Here is a 14,766-nt window from a genome sequence, read left to right as displayed (position 1 = left end):
TTCAGGGTAACTATTGAGAGATATGAATTCAGTGCCATTGTATTGCCTGTAAGGTGACTGTTACTGTATATGGTCTCTGTTCCTTTCTGATCTACCACTTGTAGGCTTTCTCTTTGCTTAGAGAACCCCTTTCAATATTTCCTGTAGAGCTGGTTTGGTGTTTGTAAATTCTTTCAGTTTTTTTTTTTTATTCTGGATGCTTTTAATCTCTCCTTCTATTTTCAATGATAGCCTAGCTGGATATAGTATTCTTGGCTGCATGTTTTTCTCATTTAGTGCTCTGAAAATATCATGCCAGCTCTTTCTGGCCTGCCAGGTCTGTGGATAAGTCAGATGCCAATCTAATATTTTTACCATTGTATGTTACAGACTTCTTTTCCTGGGCTGCTTTCTGGATTTTCTCTTTGTCACTGAGACTTGTAAATTTTACTATTAGGTGACGGGGTGTGGGCCTATTCTTATTGATTTTGAGGGGCGTTCTCTGAACCTCCTGAATTTTGATGCTTGTTCCCTTTGCCATATTGGGGAAATTCTCCCCAATAATTCTCTCCAATATACCTTCTGCTCCCCTCTCTCTTTCTTCTTCTTCTGGAATCCCAATTATTCTAATGTTGTTTCGTCTTATGGTGTCACTTATCTCTCGAATTCTCCCCTCGTGGTCCAGTAGCTGTTTGCCCCTCTTTTGCTCAGCTTCTTTATTCTCTGTCATTTGGTCTTCTATGTCACTAATTCTTTCTTCTGCCTCATTTATCCTAGCAGTGAGAGCCTCCATTTTTTATTGCACCTTATTAATAGCTTTTTTGATTTCAACTTGATTAGATTTTAGTTCTTGTATTTCTCCAGAGAGGGCTTTTATATCTCCCGAGAAGATTTCTCTAATATCTTCCATGCCTTTTTCGAGCCCGCTAGAACCTTGAGAATTGTCATTCTGAACTCTAGATCTGACATATTACCAATGTCTGTATTGATTAGGTCCCTAGCCTTTGGTACTGCCTCTTGTTCTTTTTTTTTGTGTTGAATTTTTCCTTCTTGTCATTTTGTCCAGAGAAGAGTATATGAAGGAGCAAGTAAAATACTAAAAGGGTGGCAACAACCGCAGGAAAATATGCTTTAACCAAATTAGAAGAGATCCCAAATCGTGAGGAGGGAGAAAGGAGATAAAAAGAGGTTCAAAAAGGAAGAAAGAAAAAAAAAGAAAAGAATTTAAAAAAAGAAAACAAATAAGAAAAATATAAAAAAGAAAAAATATATATATTAGATAAACTGGTTAAAAAACGTTAAAAAAGAATAAGGTAAAAGTAAAAAAAAAATTTTACCAGAAGGCGAGAAAAAAAAAAAACAAGAAATGAAAAAGAAAAAAAATTAAATTACCTGCAAGACTAAAAAAATCACAGGGAAAAAGCCATGAGTTCCGTGCTTTGCTTTCTCCTCCTCTGGAATTCTGCTGCTCTCTTTGTTATTGAAACCGCACTCCTTGATAGGTGAACTTGGTATTGGCTGGATTTCTTGTTGATTTTCTGGGGGAGGGGCCTGTTGTAGTGATTCTCAAGTGTCTTTGCCCCAGGCGGAATTGCACCGCCCTTAGCAGGGGCCGGGGTGAGTAATCCGCTTGGGTTTGCTTTTAGGAGCTTTTGTTCCCTGAGCGCTTTCCGTAGAGTTCCGGAGGACGGGAATACAAATGGCGGCCTCCTGGTCTCTGGCCTGGAGGAGCCGAGAGCCCAGGGCCCCACTCCTCAGTGCGCCCTCAGAGAACAGCGCCCAGTAACTCCCGTCTGCCTGACCTCCAGCCGGGCTCCGAGCTCACCAAGCCTGCGACCGGTTCAAGGTAACCCCGAGTTTGAGCTTATTGGCGGCTCTGTCTCTGTTATCGGATTTCCCATTCCAATACCCACAAGCTCTGCGACACTCACACACCCCCGATCCTTCTGTGACCCTGCGGGACCTGAGGCCACGCTGACCCCGCGTGGGCTTCGCTCCGGTTTAGCCTCTGGAGCGATGTCCCTCAGCAGAACAGACTTTTAAAAGTCCTGATTTTGTGTGCCGTTTCTCCGCCGCTTGCCGGGAGCCGGCCCCTCCCCCCGGGGTCTATCTTCCCGTCGCTTTGGATTCACTTCTCCGCCGGTCCTACCTTTCAGAAAGTGGTTGTTTTTCTGTTTCCAGAATTGCTGTTCTTCTTCTCTTCGATCTGCCGATGGATTTTCAGGTGTTTGCAATCTTTAGATAAGCTATCTAGCTGATCTCCGGCTAGCTGAAGTCATCTCAGCCTGCTACTTCTCCGCCATCTTGACTCCTCCCCCGCCCAACTTATTTTTTAAGGAAATATTATTAAAAACTTTTCAGGGTGCCTGGGTAGGTCATTTGGTTAAGCAGCCAATTCTTGTTTTTTGGCACAGGTCATGATCCTAAGGCTCTGGGATGAGCCCTGCCCTGTATCCAGCTCCCGGCTCAGCAGGGAGTCTGCTCCAGGATTCTCTCTTCTCCATTCCTCTTGCACCCCCCGCCCCCTCCCCCACCCATTGCAGGTATATGTGCTCACTCTCTTTCTCTCAAATAAATAAATAATTAATATTTTTAGAAAATTTCCATTCTACCTCTAGTTCGACTTTCTAGTGCTAACTATTGTCATAATAGTTTGTAAGCCATCTTTTGCTTCAGCATATATTTACACACATGAGTTCACCCAGCTTATTTATTGACCAATAATATGTTATTTATATATTTCCAAGTTAGTAGAATTTTTAAAATTATTTAGAATTTTTGAATTCTAAGTTGTAGAATTTAGAATTCTAAATTGTAGAATCTTTAAAATTCTACGTTAGTAGAATTTTTAAAAAATTCTGATGTATTTTGATTTTGGATCTACAATTCCTCTATTAATGGATATTGTGAGGTTTTAAATTTCATTTTGTGTTTTTGTTATTGTTGCTATAATGAACTTCCTTGTGAAAATAACTAAATTCTTTATAGTAATTTATGCCATAATTCTATGTGATATTTAGTAGTAATGGTTTTAGTATTGCTGGATTTGCTGGGCTGTAAACTGTATACATTTATAATATTGATAATAATACCATGTTAGACTCCAGAACAGTTGTACCAATTTATCACCCACCAAATGAATATTAGAGTATGAATTTCCATATTGTATCACCCACATTAGGTGTTCTAATCCTTTTTATTTTTTAATCTCATGGAATAGGCAGAAAAACCTATATCATATTTTTAAGAGGTTACTATTTTTATGTGTTCACTGGTTGTTTGTAATTTTTATCTGGGGATTTATTATTTATCTACTTTGTCCATTTTTCCCCTGGGATGATCAAGCTCTTTAGAAGTTAGATTGTAGGAGCTCTTTGTATTTTATAAATACAAAACCTTTGGTTTTGTGTATGACAAGAATGTTTCTGCTTTTTGGTTATTTTTTAATTTGTTAATTTTTTATGGAGAATTAGTACATTATTATAATTCATATGCCAATATTTCCTTTATGGATCTTGAGTTTTGTATCATTCTCTTCTATTCAGCTAGTACATTTTTTATATCTAGATCTTTTATCCATTTAGCATGGATGTTTAGATGTTTGTGGTATTAGATAAATATCTAATTCTCTTATCCTCTGAAGATCATTTAGTAGTTATTAAACTATTTACTGACTTAGCCGTGTTTTCTCTCTCATTTGAAATCCATATTCTTCATATGCTTGATTTATTTGACTCTCTGTTCTGACTTATTTCACTATTCCTATGCCATTAGCACATTTTAATATAATAGATTTTTTTACATTATTTTGATACCTATCAGGTTTTTTTTTTAATTCTTGATACTTTTTTATCAAAGTTTGCCTCCACCTTATAGTATCCTTTGTCTTAATTTTTGTTTTATATTTTCTTTCAAAAATTTTCACCTGTAAGGCAGCTCCTTATGTCACATCTGGGCTTCCTTCTTCTCCATTTTATCTCCATGGTGTTTCAACTACTGAGTTTAGGAGAAAAACCCACTAAAAACTACCAAGCTGTGAATCTCTTCTTGACATTAATAAACATCAAATATTTTCATATAATGCTGTCTCATCTTGTCTGCCTTCTTGGTATTTCTAACTTGAAGCCCCATTGGGATATCAGAGTCAATGTACTTAAAGCCACACCAAAATCTTGTCACATCTGGGAACTTCTGTGCAGTAATATCCTGTTAAAATAATGTAGGTGTGAAGTTTGTAGATAGACCTAGGTGTCTGTCTGATTTTTAAGTATCATCACTATTATGAGAATGATGATAAATAACCATTCACTATGCCAGGTATTGTGTTAAATAAAGTACATAATTCTCTTCTTAATATTTGACTCTTCCCTGTAGATTTTATGGGATCATCTTCATTTTATAAACCTCTTGACTGAAAAATAAAAAGGTTAAAAAATTCCCTGCCAAGATCCTGCATAATAAGTGATAGAGCTAAACATTTATGGTAGATTTATATACCTTTCTAACACCTGCTATGCAAACTTGCCTCATATTGGTTATGGTGGTCAGGTTTGGAGGGTCTTGATGAGTGACAGTGTGGGATAAGATTGGAGGGTGGTGGTTTATTTGATCAGAGTTGCCTAGTAGGCTTTGAAAAACTAGCCATACTTTTCAGATTTGTAAGATTCACTAAGTAAATATGTCTTATCACAGAAATTTCCAGGACATCTGCCATATTTATATCATTCAGAAAAGAAGTTTAACTCTTAATTAAATACTAAGTAAAATGCCCATGTAAATGGTATTCCCTTATTTAACTTCTAGCAACTACAGATAACTCCAATCATCACGTTTCCTTTTCCTCACTATAATAGCATGCCTCCGTCAAGTTTTAATATATATAAGATACAGATCAAGGACATAATGTATTAGACAAGTACAACTCCTCAATTTCTTAACTTTTAAGATACATAATTGCTCTACTATGAAGACTTAAATGGGGATTGTCACTTTTGTAATTAATTCTTTTTGTTTCATCCTTCTTACTAATTGAAAATAGGCTTTCAATATAGAATACTTTGAAATTGGATGAAGAGACAGAATTGGAATGAACTTAATTAACTGCAAACTGTCCAAATCAATCAGAGTTTGACAGTGCCTCAGTAACACACAGAGTTCATAATTTACTTGAGATCTGCTGTAATGCATATGCCATAAATTGCACTGTAGCCATGCTCCCTGTGCACAAAATTTAGTGCTAGGCTATGAAGTTGGCACTGACAGAAAACTGTTCCTGCAACACAGACTATTTTGGGAGGATATACTTTACATTTTCATTTAGACAACTAATAAACTTTTGAAAATAAGTGTTTTGAAATTTTGCCCATTTTAATATAATAGATTTTGTTATAGGAGATTTTAATAAATAGAATTTGTTATAGGAGTTAAAAAGTGTTTAAATGTGTTTCCAAGCATTTAAACATTATAAGGGGCATGGTTAGGTCTGTTTGTTTAGTTACAGAGTCTCAGTGATTTAGTCTTGGGAAATATTAGATATTATAGGTTATAAAGAAATATTTGTCTATGTAATTCTGTTATCTCTTTCTTGATATTATAAAAATAATTTTCTAGATATTCAAAAAGAATATTTACTGATCCTAAAACTGATTAATTACACTTGCTAGTTTTATATGAGCTTTCTCATGTTTCTGGTTTTTAAGAAAAAAATTATCCTTTGTTGAAGAAGAGACTAGTTGCTGAAGATCATGACATATACTTGGCTAGACAACATTACAGTATTATTTTGGCCAAAGATATCTGTAATTTAAACCAAATAGTCATCCTTCATTTGCAGATCTCCTTAGCATATATATACTCAGTTTCCTATATTCTCCAACTATTTAACAAATATAAATTGTCCCCATATTATCAGTGACTTATTTCAATTGTTGGATATATAAAATGTTTAGAGGAGGAAGGGGAGTAATAGTTATGGTATGTGTCCAATATATAATCATAAAACCCCATAAGATTATTATTGTTTTTGATCCCTATGCAAGATACATTGCAAGTATTTTATGGGTTACGAGAAAAATTCAAGAAGAGGCAAATCAGTCATGTTATATAAATGCCCAGCTTGTATCAACACATAAATAATTTCTGGTTTCTGGAAGAAATTATAGCTGGTTAGCATAATCCTTATTGGCCATGAGATTATCACAGAAATCTTAATGTGGCTACACCATATCTCAGAACACATGATCCTCAAGGTAGTGCAGTAAATAAATGCGGTACCATTGTTGACTTATTTTCAGCTGCATGAAAATGAGCAGTTTGGGTAGGAGTGAGTTGTGTTTTTGAAGAGGGCAGGGATCAACTTAGAAGAGCTATTAGAAAGAATAGGAGAGCAGAAAAAAACACATCATCATGGGGGAAAAAACCCACAAAAAACCATCAAGTCTTCTGAAATGAAAGAAAAAAATTCTTATTGTAATCAAGTTACCATTTCTTTGTTTTTTAAATATACATAAATCCTGGGTGCCTGGGTGACTTAATTGGTTAAGTGTATGACTGTTGATGTCACTTCAGGTCTTAATCTTAGAGTCATGAGCTCAAGCCCCATGCTGGGTGTGCAGCCTACTTAAAAAATAAAAATAAATAAAATGAATAAAATACTCCATAGTGTATATGGACCACATCTTCCTTATCTCTTCGTCCGTTGAAGGGCATCTTGGTTCTTTCCACAGTTTGGCGACGAATACCCAACATTTGTAGCAACATGGACGGGACTGGAAGAGATTATACTGAGTGAAATAAGTCAAGCAGAGAGAGTCAATTATCATATGGTTTCACTTATTTGTGGAACATAACAAATAGCATGGAGGACATGGGGAGTTAGAGAGGAGAAGGGAGTTGGGGGAAATTGGAAGGGGAGGTGAACCATGAGAGACTGTGGACTCTGAAAAACAATCTGAGGGTTTTGAGGGGGGGCGGCTGGGAGGTCGGGGTACCAGGTGGTGGGTATTATAGAGGGCATGGATTGCATGGAGCACTGGGTGTGGTACAAAAATAATGAATACTGTTATGCAGAAAATAAAAAATAAATGTAAAAAAATTAATTAATTAATTAATTTAAAAAATGAATAAAATAAATTTAAATAAATTTAAATAAAAATACATAAGTCCTTCTGAATGAAAGTAGGATTTACTAATAAGTATGAAGAAAAAGCACACTGGTATACATTTATATTTTATTTATTTATTTATTTTTTTAATGAGGTAGTTTTGATCAAATCAAATTTCCTACTAAGTGGAATAAAAAATTAAGATTGATGGCTAGAAAAAACATTACAATATTTTTTCCTTTTTATAATCTTTTGAAGAAAAATTATAATACTAAATACTACTTGAACCTATCTGAGTCTTTGGATGTAAATTGGGTTTCATAAACAGTGAAGTAATGAACATACATTTGTGATTTCAGAGTCTAAGGCATTTGATGTTGCTGATTTTGGGGAGGAACACACAAGAAGAAATAGGAAAAATGCTTCTGCACAGGTGAAATTTATAAAGAATAGAAGGGGAAACTGTAAGCCAAGTAAAATCAGTTGGAGTTGACTACTGAAAAGAAAAGATAGACCACCAAATTAATAATGAATAATTATAAAAAAATTTAGATCCAACTAAAATGATTTATATAACAATTTATATATTTCTAGTTCCTTCAGTCATTTATATAAATGTTGCAGAAATTGCATAACTCATTTTGGAGACAATGTGTTAGAAAAAGAAACTAAGGCACTTTAGAATATACTGTAAATGTGGGGAGTGAGGATATATTCCAACTAGAAAAGCTAAGTTCTCTTTAGGTTGTAATTGATTTACTAATGGCTAAGCATAAAAAGCCAATTGTGGCCTCACATAAGCACATGAATTTAGAGATAGGGCACTTTCTGAAGTGGCTCAAGAATAGGGCATCTATTTGGGTAGAAGTGAAATGGCTTGTAACTTCTCTGTACCCTAGCATTCTTTGGTGTATATGCAGGATATAAATGGTGGCAAGATGGAGGCAGCATCTAGTCTGTGTGCTTTCAAGTTCAAAATTATTGGAGATTATTTCTGACTGTGCCTTTGTTAGAAAACTCCAACCAAACTTCAGCTCTGATGGGTCACATTTCACTCCTAACTCCTGACCAACTACTGAGACTGGTGGATGGCTGTGTACCTGTGGCTTAGGTCATGTATCAGCCCCAGCCAACTATGTATGTTTGAAGTAGAGGAGGGTGGCTTCTCTAAGAAAATATAAGGAACTTCTCTACCTGCAGGGCAATTGGGTGTTGATTGTCAAAAATAACAGATACTACTCCCTTCAGGACTACACAGAAAATGTGAGTGCTCTATACTGCCTTCAGTTACAGCAAGGAGACTTGATAGTGCTTAGAGAAGAAAACCTTATAACTATTCATTAAACAAATATTGATAGAGTACATACTGTGTTCCAGACACAGGCCTAACCTCAGGAAGTTATAGTCTAGTAAGGTCAGTGCCACACAGCTCACTTCTGCCATCATATTACCCCTCACAAATAATTCTACTTGTATGAACTTTTTCATACTTCATGGTGTCTTGTAACAGCAGAGATTAAGCAACATATAAGCAGTAAACAAAAGTTCTGAGTATGAGGAAGCTAATTAATATAAGTATCTTCAACTACAATTTTTAAAAATAAGGGATAAGAAGATACAAATGATACTATTTTTGTCCTGTTTCAGAAGTAATGCGTGTGAATTATGACAAATTAGAAGTATGTAGAAGGGTAAAGAGTAAAAGATAAAAATCTATCATTTACACACTTACCCCTTCCTACATTCCTTAGATGTGAGAGGTGAACAAGTTTGCAGTTTGGTATATATTCTTCTGAACTTAGAATGTGCCATCAACTAACGCATCAAATCTAAACTTCAAGGTATTATTCAAGGACTGACCACGTGGCCCTGAGATGCCTTCTCTAGCCTCTTTTATCGTATTCCCCTAAAGGTCCTATTGCTTTAGTTACTCTTGATTTCTTGCTCTTTCTGGAGTATCTTAAACTTTACCTCATTGGTCAGCTTGTTGATTGCTGGTCTCATTATGTAGAGTTTACATCTATCCCAGTAGTCAAAGTCCTAATCATCCTTCAAGAACCAGCATAGCTTCTCATATTTTCTGTGTTCTCTATAGTACTTGTTGCAGTTTTATTGTATCACTTCATGACTCTCCTATTTCAAATGTATAAGAATACCACTCTCTCTGAACTGTAAGCTCTTTATTATTTTTTTCAAAAATCTCTACTGAGAGGGGTCCCTGGATGGCTCAGTGGGTTAAAGCCTCTGCCTTCAGCTCAGGTCATGATCCCAGGGTCCTGGGATTGAGCCCCACGTGGGGCTCTCTGCTCAGCAGGGAGCCTGCTTCCTCCCCTTTCTCTGCCTGCCTCTCTGCCTTGTGATCTCTGTCTGTCAAATAAATAAATAAAATATTTTTTTAAAAAAATCTCTGCTGAGATATAATTGACAAAAGGTATTTAAAGTGTACAATATGATGATTTGCCATGTGTATACATTGTGAAATGATTCCCCCCCATTGAGTTGTTAACACAATTAATCTGTCACTTCACATACTTTTTTCTTTTTCATTTTGGTGAGAACATTTAAATTTTACTGTCTTAGCAAATTTCAAGTACACAGTACTGTCGTATCAGCTATGATCATCATGTTATACATTAGAGCCTCACATTTTACATTTTACAGCTGAAAGTTGGTACTCTTACTCATTTCACAGCTTGAAGTTTGTACTCTTTTACCAATCTCTTCCTATTTTCCTCACTCCCCAGTTCCTGGAAACCACTTTCCTTCTCTCTGTTTCTGTGAGTTCAATTCTATATTCCCCACCCCCCGCCCACCACCACCACCAGGATTCCATGAAGTATTTGTCTTCCTCTGTCTGGCTTATTTCACTTAGCATGCAACTCTCCAGGTTCACTCATGTTGTCACAAATGGCAGGCTTTCCTTTGTTATTAGGACTGAATAATTTTACATATGTATAAATATATATTTTCTTTATACATTCATCTGTCTACAGTTTATTTCTATGTCTTGGCCTTTAGGAATAATGCTACAGTAAACAAGGGAGTATAGATATCTCTTTGAGATAATGATTTTGTTTCCTTCTGTACCCAGAAGTGGAATTGGTGGATCATATAGTAGTTCCATTTTTTATTTCTTAAGGAATCTCCATACTCTTTTCCATAGTGGCAACACCAGTTTACATTCCCACCAATAGTGTACGAGGATTTCCTTTTTTCCACATCTGTGCCAGAATTAGTTATCTCTTGTCTTACTGATAAAAGATAGGTATGAGGCGATATCTCATTTTGGTTTTGATGTGCATTTCCCCAATGACTAGTGATTATGAGCACTTTTCATGTACCCACTGACCACTGGTTTATCTTCTTTGGAAAAATGTCTATTCTAATCCTTTGCCCTTTTTCTAACTGGGCTATTTGTTTTTGTTTGTTTTGTTTTGTTTGCTATTGAGTTGTATAAGTTCCTTATGTATTTTCAATATTGACCCTTTTCAGAGATGTGGTTGTAAATATTTTCTCCTATTCCTTAGGTTTCTTTTCATTTTGTTGATGGTTTCCTTTGCTGTGCAGAAGCATTTAGTTTGATGAAATACTACTTGACTTATTTTTTCTTATGTTGCCTTTGTTTTTGGTGTTAAATCTGAAAAATCATTGCCAAGACTGATGTCAAGGAGCTCACTTCCTCCTTCTTAGGTTTTATAATTTTAGGTCTATGTTCAAGTCTTTAATCTATATTGAGATGATTTTTGTGTATGGTGTAAGAGAGGGGTCTGTGTCATTCTGTTGCAAGTAGTGGCCCAGTTTTCCTAACACCATTTATAGAAGAGACTATATTTCTCTGTTATATATTCTTGGCTCCTTTGTTGTAGGTTAATTGATTTGTATGTATCAGTTTATTTCTGAGCTTTCCTTTCTGTTGCATTGACTTATGTCTGTTTTTGTACCAATACTGTTTTTTTTTTTTATTACTATAGCTTCATATTATAGTTTAGAATAAGGATAATGGCTCCAGCTTTGTGCTTTCTCAAGATTGTTCTAGCTCTTTGGGCTCTTTTGTGGTTCCATATACATTTTAGGACTGTTGGTTGTAGTTTTGTGTAAAATGTCATTAGATAGAGATTTCACTGAATATCTAGATCATTTTGGGTAAATTACTTTGGGTAATATAGACATTTTAACAACATTAAATCTTCTAATTCATAAGCATGGAATACCTTCCCATTTATTTGTATCTTCAATTTCTTTCATCAATGTCTTACAGTTTTCAGTGTACAGATCTTTCACTTCCTTAGTAAAATTTATTCCCAAGTATTTTTTCCTTTTTAATGCTATTTGAAAATGACACTGTTTTCTTAATTTCTCTTTCTTTTTGATATAAAAACGCAATTGCTTGTATATATTGATTTTATATCCTGCAAGTTTACTGAAATAATTTATTTCATTCCAGCAATTTTTGGTGGTATGAGCTCTTTAATTACATTTTTGTCACTCATTAATTTTTCTGTGCCACAAAGGTATGTGGCAGGGGTTAGCAGAACTTCGGCTTACGGCCTAAATTTGGCCTGCCACCTGTTTTTGTAAACAAAGTTTTACTGTAACACAGCATAATAGTCATTATATATTGTGTCTGGCTGCCTCTGTGGTACAGCAGCACTGCCGAGTAGCTGTAAAAGACATCATATGTCTTGGGAAGCAAAAATAGTTATCAAAAAAGTTTGTTGACACCTGGTATAAAGTTTTGCATATAATAGGTATTCAATAAATGCTTGATGAAATTTGCACATGGATATTCTTTAGCTGATACCACCCAAAAGTGTAGCCATAAACTGAGAATTTAAATGACCCAATTGTTTTTTCTTCATTTAAATTCAGTTAGCCAACATATAGTACATCCTTAGTTTCAGATGCATCTCCTCACCCACCTCTCCTCTAGAAACCCTCAGTTTGTTTCCTATATCATGGTTTGTCTCCCTCTCTGATTACTTTCCAGTTTTCCCACCCCTCCCTATGACCCTCTGCGCTGTTTCTTATATTCCACGTATGAATGAAACCATGTGATAATTGTCTTCCTCTGACTTATTTTGCTCAGCATAATACCCTCCAGTTCCATCCACATCTATATATATGGGAAGTATTCATCCTTTTTGATGGCTGTGTAATACCCCATTGTATATAGATTACCACATCTTCTTTATCCATTCATCTGTCAGTGGACAGCTTAGCTCCTTCCACAGTTTGACTGTTGTGGACGTTGCTGCTATAAATGTTGGGGTGCATGTGTACTACCTAGAAGTGCAGTTGCTGAATCATAAGGTAGCTCACTTTTTAACTTTTTGAGGAGCTTCCATGCTGTTTTCCAGAGGGGCTGTACCAATTTGCATTCTTAACAATAGTGTAAGAGGGTTCCTCTTTTTCTGCATCCTCGCCAACATTTGTTGTTTCCTGACTTGTTAGTTTTATCCACTCCAACTGCTGTGAGGTGGTATTTATCATTGTGGTTTTGATTTGTATTTTTCTAATGCTAAGTGAGCTATAGAGAACTTATCAAACCCAACACCCCAAAAAACAAATAATCCAGTTAAGAAATGGGCAAGAAGACATGAACAGACATTTCTCCAAAGAAGACATACAAATGGCCAACAGACACATGAGAAAATATTCAACATGACTTGATCCAATTGTTTTAACGCTACACTGCCAGACCCTGTTGGATTGGTTTCTGTGCCTATTTGAATGTTTTATTTAATTTTGCATAGGCAGTCTGTGTCTGGGTAGTGGAGATGAAATGGCAGTAAAATAGAGGTTCAGAATCATTTTCACCAAGCCAGTTTATTTTGGATTGATGTTACCTCTTCCTTCATAAGCAAATGTTTTTAGGGGAAAAATTTTATATACCATTTTATATAGATAAATCAAAAATATTTTACTGGTTACTGTCACAACAACCAAAAATATGCTTTGTAAAAAAATGCTTGTGCTGACAGGAAATATTTCCAGAATGAAACTCTTGGTTATGATCATTTTGGTTACAGGAAACATTTTGTTTGTGCCTAATACAGGCTTTAAAGTTTCTCAAAAATTCTAGCCCAGCTTTCAGTGAGGAGACCACATCTTCTTTGAAGAAGATGAAAAAACTATTCATGTAATATTTTAGCTACCAAGAACTGGTTGGAATTTACATCTTGAAACTTTACATTTCAAGTGCAAAATTAAAGATGTGTTTAAGAAAAATCCCTAAGTTCCTGAACAAGATACATGCCTAGGCTAAGTGAGATTCTGATGAGATGTTTTTACAGTTGAAAGAGAAATTTGCTGTATGCTTTCAGAATTTTCAGCTGAAATAAAATCTACTTAAGTCTGGCTTCAGCACCTTTTTAAAAATCATTTGTAAAATATGCAGTTATAGTGTAATAGAAAGTATATAGTTTTGAGGACAGGTTACAGAGTCATGTCAAATCCTATCATTTGTTAGTATTTTGTTATTATTTTTGTTATTGTCATCATCAACAGACTTTTATGTCAGAACTGCTCGCAACCTCAGTAAAATGTGAAACAAATAATAAGACTTATTGCATGCTTTTGATGATAGGATTAAGGGAGAGAAAGTAAGTAAAACTAGCCAACAGTTCTGGACTATAGTATGGAATCCATATATATTGACAGACTAAAGAATTAAGGTCTAGTTTAATGATTTAATAAAAACATTTTCAGACATAATGTGATTAATAATCACATGGCCAAAGTGTTTCATTTCCCCTTCTCTTTGCAGATCTCAAAGTTTCAGAGAGTATTAAAGCTTTGATAGTCATCTGTTGCCACCAGAATCACTGTCATGACTGCCTTTTATGGATAATTATTTCATAGTCACCAGAAATAGAAGCCTACCAACTTAAGTTCTGATGATAGTTGGCCACTAATAAAGTGGAGAACCTTCACTGATTTACTCTCCTAAAATTACCGTGCCTGTCTTCAAAAGTTGATGACTTGCATACTGAATCTTGAATGAAGAAAGAACATCTCCTTCATTACCAAGCCCTTGAGTTAGTGAGGTTCTTTGCTTTCATTTCTCCTTTATTCATCACATATTATTCATATGTTTCAATTAAGCTAGCTGGATAAAGCCCTTTGTTTGGTTATTAATCATTCCATTTCAAAATGGTTATTTTTCTGGCCAAGCAGGTCTTCTAGAATTCTCTCTTGACACCATAAACTAATGGGATGTTTTAAATTTAAAATGAGAAATCATTAGAATTTCAGTTAGGTAAAATTAAGAGTAGGTCACACTGATATGAGTACCTGAATGTGCTGTGCTTCTGGGAAAGACTTGAACAAATTAATATTTAAACCTTGACACTAAAGGGAAAGTTTATATTTCAGCACTGTGCTTCAAAAATCATAAAGCATTGAAAAAACAGGTTCCTGAAAAACCCATGAAAAGAGAGAATTTTCACTATCTTGTTTAGGGGTCAAACATGCCAGTGTTTCTAGATAGTAAATTTACTATGTTTGGCTAGGTATGGGAAATGAGTTATAAATCTCTATGGAGTTCAACTGAGTAATTTCACTAAAAAACACATGAATTTCACAGAGGTGAAAGCTAAATTACCTTTCCCTTTTAATCAGTGTAGACAGCCAATTGGAAATGTGGTGGCCTTAGAGTTTCTCTTTTTTTTTAACTCAACAATGT

The 14,766-nt window shown here is 35.3% G+C and overlaps 1 long non-coding RNA gene across 1 annotated transcript in view; it reads left to right on the top strand.

The window, feature by feature from the left end:
• LOC101687352 overlaps positions 1-14,009 on the top strand; it is a 55,948-nt gene extending 41,939 nt beyond the window's left edge. The window contains exons 2-3 of the long non-coding RNA XR_198362.3: positions 7,442-7,515; positions 13,849-14,009. This is a non-coding gene — a long non-coding RNA (uncharacterized LOC101687352). The remainder of the gene's footprint in view (positions 1-7,441; positions 7,516-13,848) is intronic.
• Positions 14,010-14,766: the final 757 nt, after the last annotated feature.

The sequence above is a fragment of the Mustela putorius genome, unplaced genomic scaffold (genome assembly GCF_011764305.1).
Source record: "Mustela putorius furo isolate JIRA1106 unplaced genomic scaffold, ASM1176430v1.1 tig00000145_pilon_pilon_pilon, whole genome shotgun sequence".
Lineage (NCBI taxonomy): Eukaryota > Metazoa > Chordata > Mammalia > Carnivora > Mustelidae > Mustela > Mustela putorius.
The sequence above is the reverse complement of the archived record's forward strand: the minus strand, read 5'-3'. Positions and strand labels throughout refer to the sequence as shown.